This window comes from Cucumis melo, chromosome 12, assembly GCF_025177605.1.
Source record: "Cucumis melo cultivar AY chromosome 12, USDA_Cmelo_AY_1.0, whole genome shotgun sequence".
Classification (NCBI taxonomy): domain Eukaryota; kingdom Viridiplantae; phylum Streptophyta; class Magnoliopsida; order Cucurbitales; family Cucurbitaceae; genus Cucumis; species Cucumis melo.
In genome coordinates this window covers 23,118,527-23,136,229 of record NC_066868.1, presented here as the reverse complement: position 1 = coordinate 23,136,229, position 17,703 = coordinate 23,118,527, and the positions used below count along the sequence as shown (strand labels likewise).

Here is a 17,703-nt window from a genome sequence, read left to right as displayed (position 1 = left end):
CTTCATCTTTCACAGATAATACAATTTTTTTTACTAGACTATCTTCGAATTGGATATATCAAGAACAAAACAAATAAAACTTTTAAAAGTGACATGTTTGAACGATCAATTTTGTTCTTGGAGTAAGGACAATGCCCAAATAAGGACAAAGATAAGACTTATGGAATAAAAGTTTTGATGATTTTCCAGGTGAGGTTTGAAAGTATTTGAGAAACCTTTGGTCATTGATCCGGGTAAAATTAGGGAAAATACAGTTGCATGATCGATCTTTAACAATGCAAACTGCTTTCTTTCAAGTTTTGTAGAACTTTTTTTTTTTTTAAAATTTTTAGTTTAACCTCTTTAATGAAATTTGATAGAAGTTCTTGTTTTCTTTCCGTAGGAATAAAGGGAAATGAAGTATAACCAAACTTGGAACCTTTGCAAGCAAGGGGAGGTTTTCTGTTCCCTTTCTTTTATTTTTCCATCCTTAGAATCTTGCTTAACATGCTTTGAGGACAACTTTAAGTGGGGGTGGGGTTGTAGCTTTGCATGTTCCATGTTCTTTGGGAAATTTTCATTTTGCCAAAAATGCCTAAATTTTAAAAATTTTCAAATTCTCTATTCTTAGAATAAATATCATGCCTACTTTGCTTTTTAGCTTAGAAAACACGTTTGCCTAACCCTTAAGCATGGAGCTTGGGTTTGTGATTGTTTTATTATTTAAATATCTTAAATATGTTGAAAATGCGTACTTTAATAGCTTAGAAATGAGTAAAATGTATGCAATCTATTATATGAATATTGTGAACACTGTACATACTTAATAATATGTGCTGCTGAAAACATGACCTAACTAAAACCAGACTTGCCTAGCCCTTAGAGTACAGCCAGTTAGGTCAAGTAGAATGCGTTGAGTTCCCTCAGTATCAGAACTTGTGTGGGGAACTCTTCACTCTTGGCCTAACCAAAACCAGACCTGCCTTGCCCTTAGAGTTCAGCCGGTTAGGTCAAGTAGAATGCGTTGGGCTCCCTCAGTATCAGAACTTGTGTGGAGAACTCTTTGCTTTTGGCCTAACCAAAACAAGACCTGCCTAGCCCTTAGAGTCCAGCCGGTTAGGTCGAGTAAAATGCGTTGGGCTCCCTCAGTATCAGAACTTGTGTGGGGAACTCTTTGCTTTTGGCCTAACCAAAACCAGACCTGCCTAGCCTTTAGAGTCCAGCCGGTTAGGTCGAGTAAAATGCGTTGGACTCCCTCAGTATCAGAACTTGTGTGGGGAACACTTCGCTTTTGGTCTAACCAAAACCAGACCTGCCTAGCCCTTAGGGTCCAGCCGGTTAGGTCGAGTAAAATGCGTTGGGCTCCCTCAGTATCAGAACTTGTGTGGGGAACACTTCGCTTTTGGCCTAACCAAAACCAGACCTGCCTAGCCCTTAGAGTCCAGCCGGTTAGGTCGAGTAAAATGCGTTGGGCTCCCTCAGTATCAGAACTTGTGTGGGGAACTCTTTGCTTTTGGCCTAACCAAAACCAGACCTGCCTAGCCCTTAGAGTCCAGCCGGTTAGGTCGAGTAAAATGCGTTGGGCTCCCTCAGTATCAGAACTTGTGTGGGGAACACTTCGCTTTTGGCCTAACCAAAACCAGACCTGCCTAGCCCTTAGAGTCCAGCCGGTTAGGTCGAGTAAAATGCGTTGGGCTCCCTCAGTATCAGAACTTGTGTGGGGAACTCTTTGCTTTTGGCCTAACCAAAACCAGACCTGCCTAGCACTTAGAGTCCAGCCGGTTAGGTCGAGTAGAATGCGTTGGGCTCCCTCAGTATCAGAACTTGTGTGGGGAACACTTCGCTTTTGGCCTAACCAAAACCAGACCTGCCTAGCCCTTAAAGTCCAGCCGGTTAGGTCGAGTAAAATGCGTTGGGCTCCCTCAGTATCAGAACTTGTGTGGGGAACTCTTTGCTTTTGGCCTAACCAAAACCAGACCTGCCTAGCGCTTAGAGTCCAGCCGGTTAGGTCGAGTAAAATGCGTTGGGCTCCCTCAGTATCAGAACTTGTGTGGGGAACACTTCGCTTTTGGCCTAACCAAAACCAGACCTGCCTAGCCCTTAGAGTCCAGCCGGTTAGGTCGAGTAAAATGCGTTGGGCTCCCTCAGTATCAGAACTTGTGTGGGGAACTCTTTGCTTTTGGCCTAACCAAAACCAGATCTGCCTAGCCCTTAGAGTCCAGCCGGTTAGGTCGAGTAAAATGCGTTGGGCTCCCTCAGTATCAGAACTTGTGTGGGGAACACTTCGCTTTTGGCCTAACCAAAACCAGACCTGCCTAGCCCTTAGAGTCCAGCTGGTTAGGTCAAGTAGAATGCATGCAATTCTTGTGGAATGTTCTTAAAAAAAATTAAAGTTTGTTGAGTTTGAGATTGAATATGGAAATAACTGTCTTTTTTAACTTAAAATTTTGATGAAATTGCATTTCTTTTTTATTTGAGTCAGATTGTTCTTTTGTATCTTGGAATTTTTTTTAATTCATGTTTCTTTAATGTTGAATGGGTGTGAAACAATGTTAGGGTCTGAAATCTTGGTGGAATGTTGGGATGATGATTTAGGAATTAATTCCTCTTTCTTAGAAGGATCTGAATCTATATAAGGTCTTCTTCTCTGTTTCCTTTGATTTGTGATATCTTGTAGGTTCTTTAATTCTTATTGGAAATTTTTGGATACTCTGAGGTAATTCTTGCTTTTTTTAATAGGTTTTGTTCCTTGTTTTTATGCCATTGTTGAGTATTTCTTGGTTGATTATCAACCATTCTTCCTGTTGGATCTAAAACCCAAATGTCCATACCCAAAGTGAAATTTTTTTGTATAAGAGATACTTCGACGATAATTTTCCATTTACCATACAAGTGCTCTATCTTGAAATGCAAAGGACTCAACTTAGTTACTCTCCACCTTACAGTCATGCAAATCTCAAATCTCTCAAAATTTTTCCTCTTTCGTTTCAGTTGTACATAAAAGAAGGGATAGAAGATTTCTGAAGACAGAGCAATTAATTAGTAGAAGAAAATGAAGAGAAAGGTTAGTGAAGGAAGAAAGAACACAAAGGTTAACTGGTTCTCCTAGGTTTATTTTCTTTATTGTTTTTCAATCTATGTGAAGAATTTTACCAAATGAACTCTCTCTCAACTTCATTTATGACTTCTTTTGCATGTAGAAATTTAAAGGATATGCTTCAACAATGAGCCTAATGGTTACATCAGAAAATAGGTATTTTGTTTTGATTTTTTTTCTAACTAACTTGGTTAGCATGGCTAAGCATTGCCAGAGGTATGGATCTTTACAACACAGGTTTCTGTTTTCTCAATTTCTTCTCTAATGAAGTGATGCCTAATATCTCTGTGTTTTATTATATTGTGAAACTGGTGATTCTTAGTTAGATATATTATGCTCTACTTATTACAATATATTTTGATTTTTGCTTGTTTGATTTTGAATCATTCAATAACTCTTTTGCTTTCAAAGTTTGAAATCTCCACATCACATTTGACTTATTTGTCAACTAAAGAGCTTGCATGAATATTGATTGAGATACTAAGAAGCTTTTATTTTTCTTTCGTGTTTCCAATTTTGCATTGATTGACAAATTTGCATGGAGGGCATTGTAAGCTCTATTTGAACAAAAATGTGATTAATCACTTCTGCTTGCTTGTTTTATGGAGTTTTCTTTCTTAGCTTGAACGTTGTTTCAAAATTTCAAGTTTTAAAACGTGACATAACAAAGGGAAACATTAACAAGTAAGAAAAAACAGTACGCACATACATATATATGTGAATATGTGAGTCTAAATTCATGTAATTTCACTGTCAAATTTTCAAGAATGAACTGACTCAATTGAATTCCAATTTTATTCATTCCAATTTCATGATTGAGTTTGATTTCTAAAAGATGTAGGCTAGAAAAGGAGGTGAGCTAATATGAAATGGAAGAACCATAACAAGAGGAGTACTGGATTTGTTGAGAAATGGGAGAGAGACTCCATGGCTCCCATTTGTGAAACTTTTGCAATCGATGTTAATGTCGATCTTGACAGGTAATGTTAATCTGTTTAAGTTGAGAGGTTTGGAATACTTCATGAAAGTAAGTTTGATATAGTTCCTAATTTAATGTTGGTTTAGTAGAGATACAAATATAAGATTCGATCTTGGTTCTTTTTGCATGCACTTGTGAAATGTTTTGGGAAAAAAATTTAAGTTTGCTGAATTTGAGATTGAGTATGCAAATAACTGTCTTTTTTACCTGAAATTTTTGATGAAATTGCATTTCTCTTTTGTTTGATTCAAATTATGCTTTTGAATCTTGGAAACTTTCTTGATTCATGTTTTTGTAATGTTGAATGGGTTTGAACAAAGTTGGGGTTGAAATCTTAGAGGAATGTTGGGATGAGGATTTAGGAATTAATTCCTCTTTCTTAAAAGAATCTGAATCTATACAAAGGTCTTCTTCTCTGTTTCTAATCGTTTAAGGTAATCTTATAGGTTCTTTAATTCTCGGTGGAAATTCTAAGATACTCTAAGGTAATTCTTGCTTTCTTAATAGGTTTTGTTGTTTGTTTTCATGCCATTGTTGAAAATCTTGAGGTTGTTCTTGATTGTTCTCCGACTAGGTTTATCTTCTTTGTTGCTTTTCAATATGTGATGAACTTTACAAAATAAATCTCTCTACACCTCACTTTTGACTTCTTTTGTATGTAGAAATTTAAAGGATATGCTTAAAAAATGAGCCTTATGGTTACATTAGAAAATAGGTATTTTGCTTTTGTTTCTTTTCGTCCCCCACCTTTACAAGTAACATGGAAATTGCCACTTTGGTCTATTTGTCAAGTAGTTCAAATTCGATTACATCAAGGCATCATATGAATTTTGTTTTCTCTAACAAATTGGTCAGCATGTTGAAGCATTGCTCGAGGTATGGATCCTGACAACTTCGATTTCTCTTATCTCAATTTCTTCTCTAATGAAGTGATACCTAATATCTATGTATTTTATTATGTTGTGAAACTAATGATTCTTAGTTAGATAGATTGTGCTCTAGTTATCATAACATAGGCTGCCCGTCTTGGACTTCCAATAACTCATCCTTATATCTCTGGAACCTGACTCTTCGCCTTTGGACCCTTGTCCTTGTACTGAGACCAAGCATAGAATAATCGCTTTCCCTTTCTCTATTTCATTTCTTAGTTATTCATTCAATCTGCGAACTCTTAAGATAATTTGTCTAATACCCCTACCGCTCTGTGGGATATGTAATTCAAAGGAAAGAGAGTTTGAAGAGGCCGACGACCACGTAGTAGGGGTGTTGATTCTTAAAGAGAGGGATGAAAGGAAACCTTTCATGCCTTCGAATGAAGGAAGGCCGACCGATGAGGGCGGAAAGATCTAAACTCCTTTTCTTCGTGATCCGTCTACTGATTATTCCTCAAGACAGCTAACTCCTGTCTCGGTCCTTAGCTCGGGTCCTATTCTATCCACCTTGTGAACTCGGCGGCTTAGTCTGATGCTTTGTCCCACTCTCGCATTTTAATGAATGTTACTTCTTCTTTTTATCTCTCTCTTTCTTCCTTCTCTCCTGCTCTGGGAGAAGAGAAGCTTGGGGTAGAAGAGGGAGAGCATATGATCAACCTTTTCACTCAATTAGATTACGTCCTTATTATTACATCCTTCTCATGCTAATTTCTATCTATGATTCCGAGCTATTTCTTCCCTCTCTGCATCGATCTGTGGTAGTTTAATCTACAGGTCTGACCTTTCGTCCTCTTCCTGTTCTCGCTGAGCCTGACGCATCGAAATCCTACAGATTCCTGTCAATATAAAGAGTTCACCCTTGGTCCAACTTTCATTTGCAAGAAAGGATGTGTCGAGCAAGGTAGTCCAATAGTGAGAAAAGTCTACAAATACTAGCATAGTGCTAAGGAATGAATACATCATGGCTGAATAGGTGGGTGCTCAGGCTATCAGGCTTAAGGCTATAGGGTTGGCAAGAAGGGGGAGCTTCTATTACTGAATTACTTTTGTGATTCCTTCCTCAGCAGCCAGCACTACTTCAGCTACAGCTAGAACTGCTGCAAGAAGAGCTACGTGGGCATCGAAAGAGATCGGCTGCTGTCTTCTACTTGAGCTACTAATCTCTGTCTCGCTCAAATCAATCCTTTTCCATCTGGTTGAGCATATTTCCTACCGAACTGAGAATGAATCTGACCTATTCTTCTCCACTCTCGTGGCTTCTCTTGATCCTTCTTCTCTAGACTCTGTATCGATCAGTATGATAACCTTTCTAGGCGAGTGTGCCCTTGTTGGGGATGAGGATGCCTCCGAATCCATTAATAGAAAGGGGACAGATCCTATTCAAGAATCCTACCTACTCTGCCTCTTTCTTCTTCTTCTTCCGATTCTGATTAATTCATCATCCATGAATAGGCAAAACCTCTATTTTCTTTATCTGCTTCCTTAAGTCGATCTTTCTCATAATGTTAGATAGAGTTCTCCTTCTCATTTTTGACTACCGGATACTTTTTATTTGAGAATGACCGCTCCGTAGGTGAAGAGGCCAGACTACTCTTCCTGCGACTGCAACCTCCACTTAAAGAGATTCCCCAGCCGCAACCTCCACTTAGAGAGACCGACTATCATCTATGAAAGTGGAAAATCATGATTCCGAAGGGGACCACATTCTAATGCATGCCTATTTATAGCTGAGTATAGCAAGTTCCTAGGGAGTGAAATTCAAATCTAGACTAGACCTCCCATCAACAAAAAGACTACAACCTAAAAGTTTAGGGCTAGCCCTTGATCTTCCCTCTGACACCTGACTCCCCCCGTCTGCCATTGGAAAGACCAATTCTCGGCTGCTATGTATGCTAGAGATTGAATGCCCTTGCCTCTTCGCGACCCTTTGGGTCGGTCGAGTGCCTTTCCTTTCTACTGCGCTTTGGGTACAGATTATCAGATTGATTCTTTCGTAGAGCTATTTCATCCATTCCTTCTCATGCATACATTCTATGCATAATAGCTTTGAGAAAAGCAACTTTCCCATCTGCTGAAACCCTAACATCAATTTCTGAGGGCAACTAAACTGAAACTTCAGAGTTTCTACACTCACTTTTGCCTGGGAAAAGAAGAAAAATCAGGCGCATGGTACGTAGCCGACTCTCACTCCTGCACGGGCTTCTGCTTCTCAAATTCTTTGAGCCTTTGTTCATTGATGCATTCTTCTTTATTAAGAACACCTGGAACACAGTCAAACCGTGAATTTCGTGATTTAACCCTGAAGTCCATTGGTCAACAAAGCAGCCTCACAGCTATCCCTTGACTTCTTCCATTCGAGCTACGAGACCAGAGGTCTCTTGCCCCACTATGCGGTAAAAGAGCAAGGACATCGAACCATTCCTAGACTTAACCTATATAAAGACCCGCTGCACTAAAGACACCTAAAGCAGCTCAGCTCGATGAAGAAATCGACCTAGTGCCTCAGGCTGGGAAGGAGGAGAGAAATTTGAACTAGCTTTCCAGAGGAACTAAAAGAGGAAGAACTCTTCTCTCAAAGGTGCAAAGGACCAAGTCGAATTTATCGCCTTAATGAACAAGAGGTCGACCTAGACCGCAGAGTGGGATCTTGTTTTTGAAGTTAATAAGGCTCTACCTTTTATACGAGAATACTTGGTGCGATAAGCCGATGCTTCAGACGCTGCTCTTGTTCGATCAATGGAAAGATGCCTTTCCTTTTTTCTACTAGGATTCCCAACTCGTTTTTCTAAGTAAAAAGACCTTTATTTGACACCTCGTACCCCCTTTGTCATTCATCTTTTGTTAACAATTAATGAACAAAGGTGCGAAACTCTATGAAGGGTAGCAAGGAGCCGTGGATAAAGATGTGCTTCCAAAAGCTATTGCGGAAATGAGATACTATAAATAGTCTATAGTATATAAATAAAGGTTGGGCGCCTTATTCAGAGATATTATGGATGCGACTCGCTTTGTAATTGATACAAACGATGTAATCCTGAATCGTTCATGTAGAGACATGAAAGTGAGAGCATCCTCTGTAAGGGGTTTACATAAGACAGAACCATGAAATAGTCACTTTTGCGATATAACGTCGTTTACTGTTCAAAACTGACTATATCGATTATTAATGACCTAGGTAACTTAATCTTAATCCTAAGCTAACTGTGAACTCTTGTTCTCACGAGATTATCTTTAGATATGCATAGGTGAGGGCAACTCATTAGCGTTGGCCTAATAAGTCTCCCATTTCAGGGGTAAGATTGGGTGGATAGATGAGAACATAAGGTGCAAGACGAAATTCACTCTTACTCGCTTTAGCGTTAGTAGATAGGTTCTTCTCTTAAGAACTGAATCCAAGTCTTGAACAAAGGGGCCCCACTCTCTCATTGGTCCGAGAGAGATTCGATTTACAGGTTGGACCTTAAACCAATTGTTCAATAGTGGATCAATGAGACTTAAGGAACAAGATGTAGCCTTGGGGGTAAAACAGTATTTTGACCCAGCCGAGGTTATGAACAACCTATGAAGGATTAACTTATTGATCATGGTTATATCAAATGGACACAAATATATCTATAGTGAGGGAAGTGCAACTACGGGACTTGGAATGATCCGTTAGTTAACGAATGTTGATTATCTCAGTATAAAAGAGTTTAGCCTGTTAATCTCGGATCGTTGGAGCCCATGATCTATAGGTCCATTAGATTCCTCTGCTAGCTCATATGGAATAAACTTAGAACAATATGATGGAATGAGTCGAATTGTTTGAGGAGAGGAGAGAGAAACCGACAATTATATGTGATATAGCCGTTGGTTTTAGATTACTAATAGAGCTTCATGCTTAAATTAGATTTAAATATTAAAGATATGAATGCGAATTTATATCTGGAAGCTCGAAAAAGATGGAAATAGTCAAAGTTGTAAAAAGTCAAAATGTTGACTTTTGACTTTGAAAAATCAAACTTTGATCGGCAATATATTCAAATCTGATTTGAATCTTGAGAAAATAAATGTGGATTCATGCTTGGAAGGTCAAAATTAGTCAAAACGGATAAAATTGTAAAAAGTCAAAATGTTGACTTTTTGGTTTGAAAAGTCAAAGTTTGACTTTGACCAAATGACAATTTTATCCTTTGACTAAAGTTAGTGGGAAAATCCAACATTTTGTTGGATAAACCCACTAACTATAGTAGGCTAGGTGTTAACAAACTATAATGAGATTAAGCCCACTAATGATTAGTGGGTTATGTGTTGTTGGTCTGTTTGCATGCACATGCAACTTTGCATTAAAAGCCTCTATAAATTGGGCTCTTTTGGCCTCAAGGAAAAAGGTTGGCTTATTTTCTAAAGAACAAAATTAGGCTATTTTTTCCTAAAAAAAAAATCAAACCCAACCCATTTCCATATTTTTCCATTTTTTTCTCTCTCCCGATTTCCTTCATTCAATGGGTCCTACAACCTGGTTTTGAGTCTAGAGGATAGTAGGTCAACCCTAGTGATGGTTCAAGCATCAATAAGTGCTTCGAACATAAGTTTTTCCTAAAAACCCTAATTTTAATTTTTTTTTCAATTTAGGGTTTTTTGTTAATTAATTGCAATTAGAGTAATTATCCGATCTGTTTCCGCTGAATTGTATGCTTTTCTATCATCTCGAACCCTTTCCTGCTCGGTAAGAAGATAAGAAGACAGGAAAGAGAGAATTAGGAGATCATTAAAGAGATCATGAAACTGAATTAGTTATGAACACCGCTCCGTGGGTTCAGATGAATGAGAGCTTTTGAGAGAAACTGAAAGAACTCTGTTTCGTTCTTCTTCTCGTTCATAAACCTTGCACAAGATCTCCTCAATTTCATCTCCCCTCTCTCTCTCCCGTAGGTCGAGTATCATCTCACCTCTTTCTCTTTCTTTGAAACTTAAATCAACTCTCATTTTCTCTTTGTCTTTCTTCTTTTTTCTCTCCAACACAGTCAAGCCCTTTGACTCCTGATCATGAAACTGAGATTGATTCCGACCCTCTCCTTTGGACGTAGGAGTCTTTGCACTCATGTAAAATGACTGCAAAATCAACCTCTATCCAGCTTTATATAAAGGCTTAAAGAATTTGAGAAAGCCTTAAAGGAATCAGACTCATTGTTAATACCAGGGGCAAGGAATAAGACGAGAAAAGAGGTTAAGATGAGAGAGGAGAATATTGAGAACCTTCTATTTGTCAGAAAGCTTAATATGGAATCCTTAAATTCAGTCTTTCATGGCCTATCGTATCGGCCTTTCCGACAGTATAATAAATGAAAGAATGAATTTCTTTCCATCTTATCCGTTCAGGAATCGCCTACCCCTCTCATCCTATCTTTGGGGTCTCTCGCTCCGTGGGGTCTAAGTGAGGGCTGAAGGAGTGAATCTGATTTTTGGGTCTATGCCTATTGTCGATCATGTGGTCAGTTTCCCTGTGGAAAGCAAAAGGAGGAAGTACTCCTTTAGCCTCCAATTCCATCCTTTCCCTCACAAGTAGGTCGAGCAAGCACTCCTTAGTAAGATCAAGCAGAAGCGAGAGTTGGAGGCATAAGAGAAAGAGAAAGCCATTAGTATTCTCTCTTCCGGAAGTCTCAGTCAGAGTTCAAAAAGGGAAGGTCTTCTTTCTTCCATTCTTCTTGGTGCTTTCTTTTGGTCTTGAATATCAGAAAAATGCATTGATTTAGATCTCAATCGATTTCCTTTTTAGCCTTTAGTGAGCATTCCACTACATAAGTAAGAAGAAGATGAAGTCCGATCCCACTTTCAGGCTTGAGGCTAGTTCACTCGGGTAGTTGAATTAGGATAGATGGACCTCCTTCCCTTTACAACCGCTACGATGGTCACTTGTCGGCTAATATCCTCACTTCCATTTATCTGACCTGGGAAATACGTGTCAATCATGACAATCCCAATAAAAAGAGAAAGAAGCCAAGCGAGAGGTCGACGAACTCAAATCGTGATATGAAAGCAAGAGAGAAAGAACCGGATTCAAAACCTAGGGTAAGGCTGGAAGGAAAAAAAAGAGAAAATGAGACTCATCAGAATTTAGGGCAAGGAAGACTCCTACTATGGGGTCTTAAAAAAGAGGCTAGAATCCAAGTACCAAAACAGAAATAGGCCAATTGGCCTTACGGGAACGAACCTACTCAAATTGGAGGCATTTTGATGATTTGGATCACTATTCAAAACATTCGAATGGAATTTATGTGTTAAGCAAAAAAAGATGAAAATGAAAGAGAGAAAGAAAGTTGCGTTTGACCGCGTAGAAGGAGTACGGTTTGGAGGACTTTTCCACCCGTCCGAAGGACTTATTTATCCACTAAAATGCCGTAGGTTGTGTCGCAGGTTTGAGATAGTAATGCAAATCATCAAAACCAACGGACTCGTTTATCCATATAATTGCATTTTGACCATTTTAGCGATTTATGATCCTATTCTTATTATATCCAAATATAGTAAAAAACCACCCATTTGACTTTCAAAGTTGCTGCCAGCTATAGCCAAAAGTGACTAAATGTGGGATTTCCCTCCCTAAAAAAAGTCAAATCAATGTTCGAGTAAATGAACAAGGGTTCAATTCCTCTTTATTCAGTTCCATAAGACATTATTTGAAAATTCTTTGCTCCTAGCGTCAGAAGAGATTTTCCCTATTTATCAAGCTTTATCATGACTTTTTCTCAATCTTCTTTGAAGAAGGATGAAAGAAAAGAGAAAGAAATCTCGTTCTAAATGAAATAGAAGAAGTCAATTAGGAGGTAGTTCTAGCTTTTTCTTTCTTCTTCTTCTCTTTCTCTTTCTCTGAATTCATGTGTTAAGCAAATTCCCTGAGATCCTTTTTTCCTTTCATTCATTGCCTTTTCTCGGTTTTTTCCTTGCAAAATGTGAGTTTTTAGACGAAGGTGAATATGGATTTCTGAGTCCTCGGACCTATAAAAGACCTTGTTTTTACTGATTTTGAATGATTTCTTGTTGCCTACCATACCCAAAACCTAGCAAATTGAGAATTTTAGCTAAGGATTACAACGTCGTTGATTACAAAAAGTCATAGGTTTCATTCTCAATTCATGAATGAAAAGAATGGTCAATGAACAAGGAAATTCATTCCTAGATTTCTAAGTCCGACTATCCACTGAATGAAGAAAAACAAGAGAAAGCCTATTAAAAGGACCATAGGCAAGGAAGAAAGCCTATCCTAATATTCATATTCCAGAATCCTTAGTTGCACTCCTGTTAAGGTAAGGAGCTTCTCTTTGTTCATTGATTCAGTCTCGCTATTTCATAACATCTGGACCCGAGCAAAAAATTTGCGAAAACGACTTTACGCTTTTCTTTTGATTAAGATGAGTGAAGAACCATTCAACTGCTCCAAGGTACTCCGCCCATCGACGACAGAGAGGGAAGGCCTACGTGAATGATGAAACTCTTAATCACGATACTCATTGGTGGAGCTGGAGAGGAGAGGGAAATCCACCGTCTTCTACTATCTATTATGAATTCGACTTCTTATCTCTCATGATTCATGCTTGGGAATGAGTGAATGTGCTCATTCCTTTTCTCCTTAATGAGTTAATGCTTTCTTTCTATTAATTGATTCCATTCATGAAAAATGAACAAAGGAAGGACTTTCTATGGGACTGCTGTCTTAGATCTCGCGCAAGAAAAGATCGTTTTGGTAGAGGTTCAGACATATCTGTATGAGTGGGAAGAGGGGTTGTCCACTACGAGGTACGAAAGAAATTTCTAGTTGACAATTACCTTTTATCATGAAGGCCACTGAGGCAACTAAACCTCTTCTCGTCGAGCTCCTTCGTAACCTCGCCTTCGTCTCTTAGTACAGCGAGGGAAATGTGAGTACTAAAAATCTGCCATCTTGGGCTGAGTAGAATTGGAACTTCACCTTAAATCCACTCCTCGAATCTCAATTCCCCACTCCATGCGGTATAAGGGAGATAGGGATTTGAACCGGATAGTAATCTTTGGAATACTCATCAATGGGATCGGCCATTTGCGTAGAGAAAGAGGAAGAAGACGGAGAAGTAGGAAAGATTCGTCTAAGATAAGTAGGAAAGATCAAGGGAGCGGGAGATGGTTTGTGAATATGGATGAATGAGTCCTTCGGTCTTAATACTTCTAACGGAGGGGTTGAGTCTGGGAAAAGACTAGTTTGAATGCTTTTCACCTTCCATTGATTCAAGGTAGGAAAGGAGCAAAGCAGACGAAAAGGAGGTTAGAAAAAGACTAATCAGTCTCAGAAGATAGGAATAAGTGAATGCGCTACCTAACCCTGGAAGCTTTCCAAAATAGGTGGTCAGAAGGGAACCTTGTCTCATGGAAGGGTATTTAGTAGCATTCTCTGTGGAAGCTAACCTCATCGGCTGCTCGCCCCAGAAAAGGTTTCCTCCCCAGTTGACAAGATTTCCCAGTCCAGAGGACTCAAGGATGGAATATGAAAGGATAGGTTGCCATTGGTCGAGTATAAAGATAGGAAAGGTCTTCTCATCACCCTATGAGAGAGTCAACTCCTTTAGAGCCTTGTTTATCGCTCAGATATGGTCGTCAAGGTCAAGGCTGATTTTAGAAAGGAGTCCTCCTACGAAGCCATCCCTATCTCTCTAATAGAGCGAGAAGGATTCCACCGTTCTCAAAACCCGATAAGTTGGTCGATTGATAGGTAAAGGAGCTCTCAATTGGTTATGAGCGGATGCCTAGTGGTCACCTCATGATGTATGCTACGACGTTTAACTGTATCAAGAAGAACCCTCACCTTCTTGGCTCCGGCTGCGTTAATGTCAACTACTTTCTATTTTGGAGGAGCGGAAACTTGAGATTTCTCCTTACGAATAAAGTCTCATAAAAGCAATTCCATACCTCTACTGAGAAGAAGATCGGCGAAGGGAAAGAGCTTTCAACCTTCTTTCGTTATAGGAATCCCTCCCAGTTTCCTAGGTTTCTGCTCGCGGATAAACACGAGACCAAAGTCAATTGGAACCAGTAGCGTAGGTCCGTTCCCTCATCAGTCGGAGATGAGGCATAACTGAAAGAGTCCGTCTCCGGATCGGAATCAGAGGCAGGGGTAGAGGAAGCCGTTGGTTGAGGCACAATTCTTTCTTCGGGTTACAACTTAAAGGATAACGTCCCAGTTTTTTCAGTAGCTGTGTCCGCTCTTGAATGAGTAAATGGTAATTATCACCTCCAGCAGGCCTCCTACAGAGTCTTCCTTCCTTTTTTTTGGGGTTCTAAAAGATAAGAATCAGTGAATATGGATAAATCAGTCCTTCAGATGCAACAACTATCTTCAAATTATATATTGAATTTCTCAAGATATCTCAATTTCTTTCTATCTTGTTTGTTGGGAATCTGAAAGTGAAATTTCTAGTTCATTCAAGATCTCTTCCTCATGGATCACTTTCCGAAAGAGCTAATTCAACAGATCAAGGTGTTTTTTCATTCTCAAGATCTTTCATTCTGGTTTTCATTGTCAGTTCATTCTCAGAATCCGTTCTTCTCACCCATCATGTTCTCGAAATCAGAGCGAACAAAGCGGGTCAACAGACGAAGTAGCTCAACAGCCAGAACAAGAGGGGGGAATAGGACAAAGCGATAAACGCAGCTCAAGAGTACGCTTGGTGCGCAGCAGCTCAAAGACCAGCTCCCAACCTTCACTCATTCTCCCTTTAGACACAGACGAAGCATAACAACTCGGGTCTTTCAATCGGGGAGAAGCATAACAAGCAAAAGTTGGGGAGGCAATCTCACTCTTTTTTGACTTATTCCACATCGGAGAAGTCTCAGTCTTTTTCTCATTCAAGGTTGGAGGTCTCACTGAAAAAAGGAAAGAAGTCAGTTGACGAAGATGAGTTGCGGGATCCCTTGCCTGAGAAAGACTGGATTGAGGGTCGGTGCGAAGCTAGCGAAGGGGTCATCTTTCCGTCTAAGCTGAAATCAGTCAATACCATTTCTCAAGCATGAGAGGTTGAATCCATCTCTTATTGGATCGATCGGATAGTGGTAACTGGCCGACTGCTAAGAAAAGGACCAGAATCAGATCGAAGAAGAAAAGAAAGGAATCAGAATGAAAGAACTCGACTGGATCGGGGGAGTACCTTCTTCTTTCAAAGCACTTTCCACCTCGGTAGTATGAAAGAAGTCAAAGACTGGATTGGCGGAATCAGATAGAGGTTAAAATCTTTCCCCTTCCGGAGTAGATATATTAATGTGTGTATTGGTCACAAACGGATCGACCAAGATAGATAGGACAGGTTTAAGGTTGGGATGAGAGTTGAGTCAACTTCTTGACTATAAACCCCATTTTCTCTTTCAAGAATCAAAGCCTAGTCACTCGACCAGGAGCGTACAACTCGAAAGAAAGACCAATCAGAACCAAAGATCCATACATGGTAAGGAAAAGGATTGTGGAGATCTTCTGAGTATTCCCAAATAGGCAGCGAGAATTAGGAGTGCTAGAAAGTAGCGAGAGAGTAGGAGCTATCCCGAGGAGAAAGGAGCGAAGGAGCCCCTGTTCATTGACTTCTTTCCCTCTCTTTTCTCAATCTCTATACTAGAAATAGAAACCGAGATAGGTTCTTAGTCCTCCTTTCATAGTTAGTGAGACCTAAAAATAAAGGGTCAAAGCTCTCAATAAGAAAGGTGGAGGACCTCGTAGTTAAGAGTCCTAAAAGAAAGCTTCAGATGAGTCAGAAATCCATATTCACCTTCAAGGTGCGAAGCAGCTCGACTAAGAAGGAGTCAATGAACAAAGGCTTGAGAAGCGACTTCACAGAAGCAAAGAATTTACGAAAGGAGTCCAAGATTCAAGCTGAATCAATGAACAAGGGTTGAGGGTGCGAAGCAGCTCGTCTAAGAAGGAGAGGGGCAAAGAATTTGTGAAGAAATCTACCATATTAACATCTCCTTGGCACTGGACCAAATAGGGAATTCCTTCTTATTTTTGGGGCAGAATAAGATAGTTGAGCTTGAGGGGCGTGAAGTAGCTCAAAGATGAGAGGACAGTCAGATCTCTTAATCTGAGTTTACTCTTTAAGAAGAGGTCTAAATAGGGGAATCGGAAAAGCAACATTGTATGCAGTTCAACGGGCTTTAACCCTGGGAAATAGGAAGCGAGTATTTGAATCTCAAGGAGAGATTGAAACCCCAGTGTGGGTGTTCGAAGGAAGGAGGCCTCCGAGTCACAAGTTCTAAAAGAAGAAGAAATTAGTACTCTCATCTTCACGACGAAAGAGGCTCAAAGAATGATCGAAGAAGGAGCAGTTGCGGAGGAGTTGGGTCTTTCTGTTTGCAGTGAATTCGATGTATCCGATCTTCTTTCTTGGATCGGGATCAATGATCAGTTTCAAAAGTGGCTGTGTAACTGGAAGCGATACTGGCTGAGTTTCATTCATCAGATTGAGTAGGGGCAGAAGCAAGTCTAGATTGACCTAGTTAAAATTTTTTTTATGCCTTTTAGTTGGCCGGAGAAGGATAGGGTTAGTCTTTCATTAGAGTCTGGTTGGGATCAGGTCGGAGCTCTATTCTTAATTTCAGAAGAAAGGAGTGGGAATAGGCTCAAAGAATTTGAGGAAGGAAAGCCTATCAAAAGGACCATAAATAAGTCCTTCGTACGGGCTTTTTCAAGAACAGCTATGGGTGCTGCGGATTCCCCAGTTGGTTCACCGCGCCCTTTCCCGTGGGCCTTGAGAGAAGCCTTGATTTCACTCCAATTACCTATCGTCCATCAACAACGGCTAAAAGAACTCAAGTTGGAAGGGCACCTCGCCCTCCCGGGTAACTCCTTCCTCCCTCCCCGTGGATTAGTTCGACCTGCAGGTTTTGGGAGTGATTCAAGTGCAAATCGTATCTAAACCACCAGTCAAATCAGATTTTGGGGAATGTTCATCCTCAGCATGAAATAAATGAATTCAGAAAGACACGCCTTGGGACGAAAGACGAAGAGCGAGGACGATGGAGTTTACTTACCGAAGAGTTCTTAGACCTGAACCTGAGACTTAGGAATTCATAGTTTCAGAGGAAGGAGAAGGAGTGAAAACGACTCAACTGTAAGGAGAGGGAGAGGAAAATAAGCAAATAAAGAAGTTATCAATTAGGTTATCTCATCACTTTTCTGATCTATCTTAAAGGAGTGAGGCAGGTAGAGGATAAGCTACTTCTCTTACCGGCTCAATGAACAAGGGCTACCTCTACCTCCGCCACCAGACCTCTTAACGAGTGAGTTTTTCGTTTCTCGGTAAAGACCGGATGGTGCGTCCTCAACTCATCTGGAGCTTTCTTTTTTTCATTCCTTACTAAAAAGGGGAAAGAGTCGATCCAGTGGGGCGCGGGCTTGTCCTATACTTTCATCTGTCCTCTAGACAATATTAGTGGAATGAACTTCGTTGCACTCTTTTTTTTTTTTAAGAATAAGGAAGGAGTTTCGCTTTCATTCAAATTCTTTGAACCTCTCCTTTTAGATGAATATGGATTAAATTAAGGGTCCGGACTAGCTTAGTGCCACTCAAAGCCGACTCATATCAAAATGTATGAATGATTCCACATTCACTTTTCTTGGACTGATTTATGGCGTAGAAGGCTTTTAGTGGTCTCATTGATAAGGACTGACTTCATGTGTTAAGCAAATTCTCAAAGATCCAACTTGTCCTAGAAAGTTGACG

General features: G+C 39.9%; 1 pseudogene; it reads left to right on the top strand.

Moving 5' to 3' along the window:
* Positions 1-17,703, top strand: part of LOC127144495 (pyruvate kinase 2, cytosolic-like) — an 86,611-nt pseudogene that overhangs the window by 7,887 nt on the left and 61,021 nt on the right.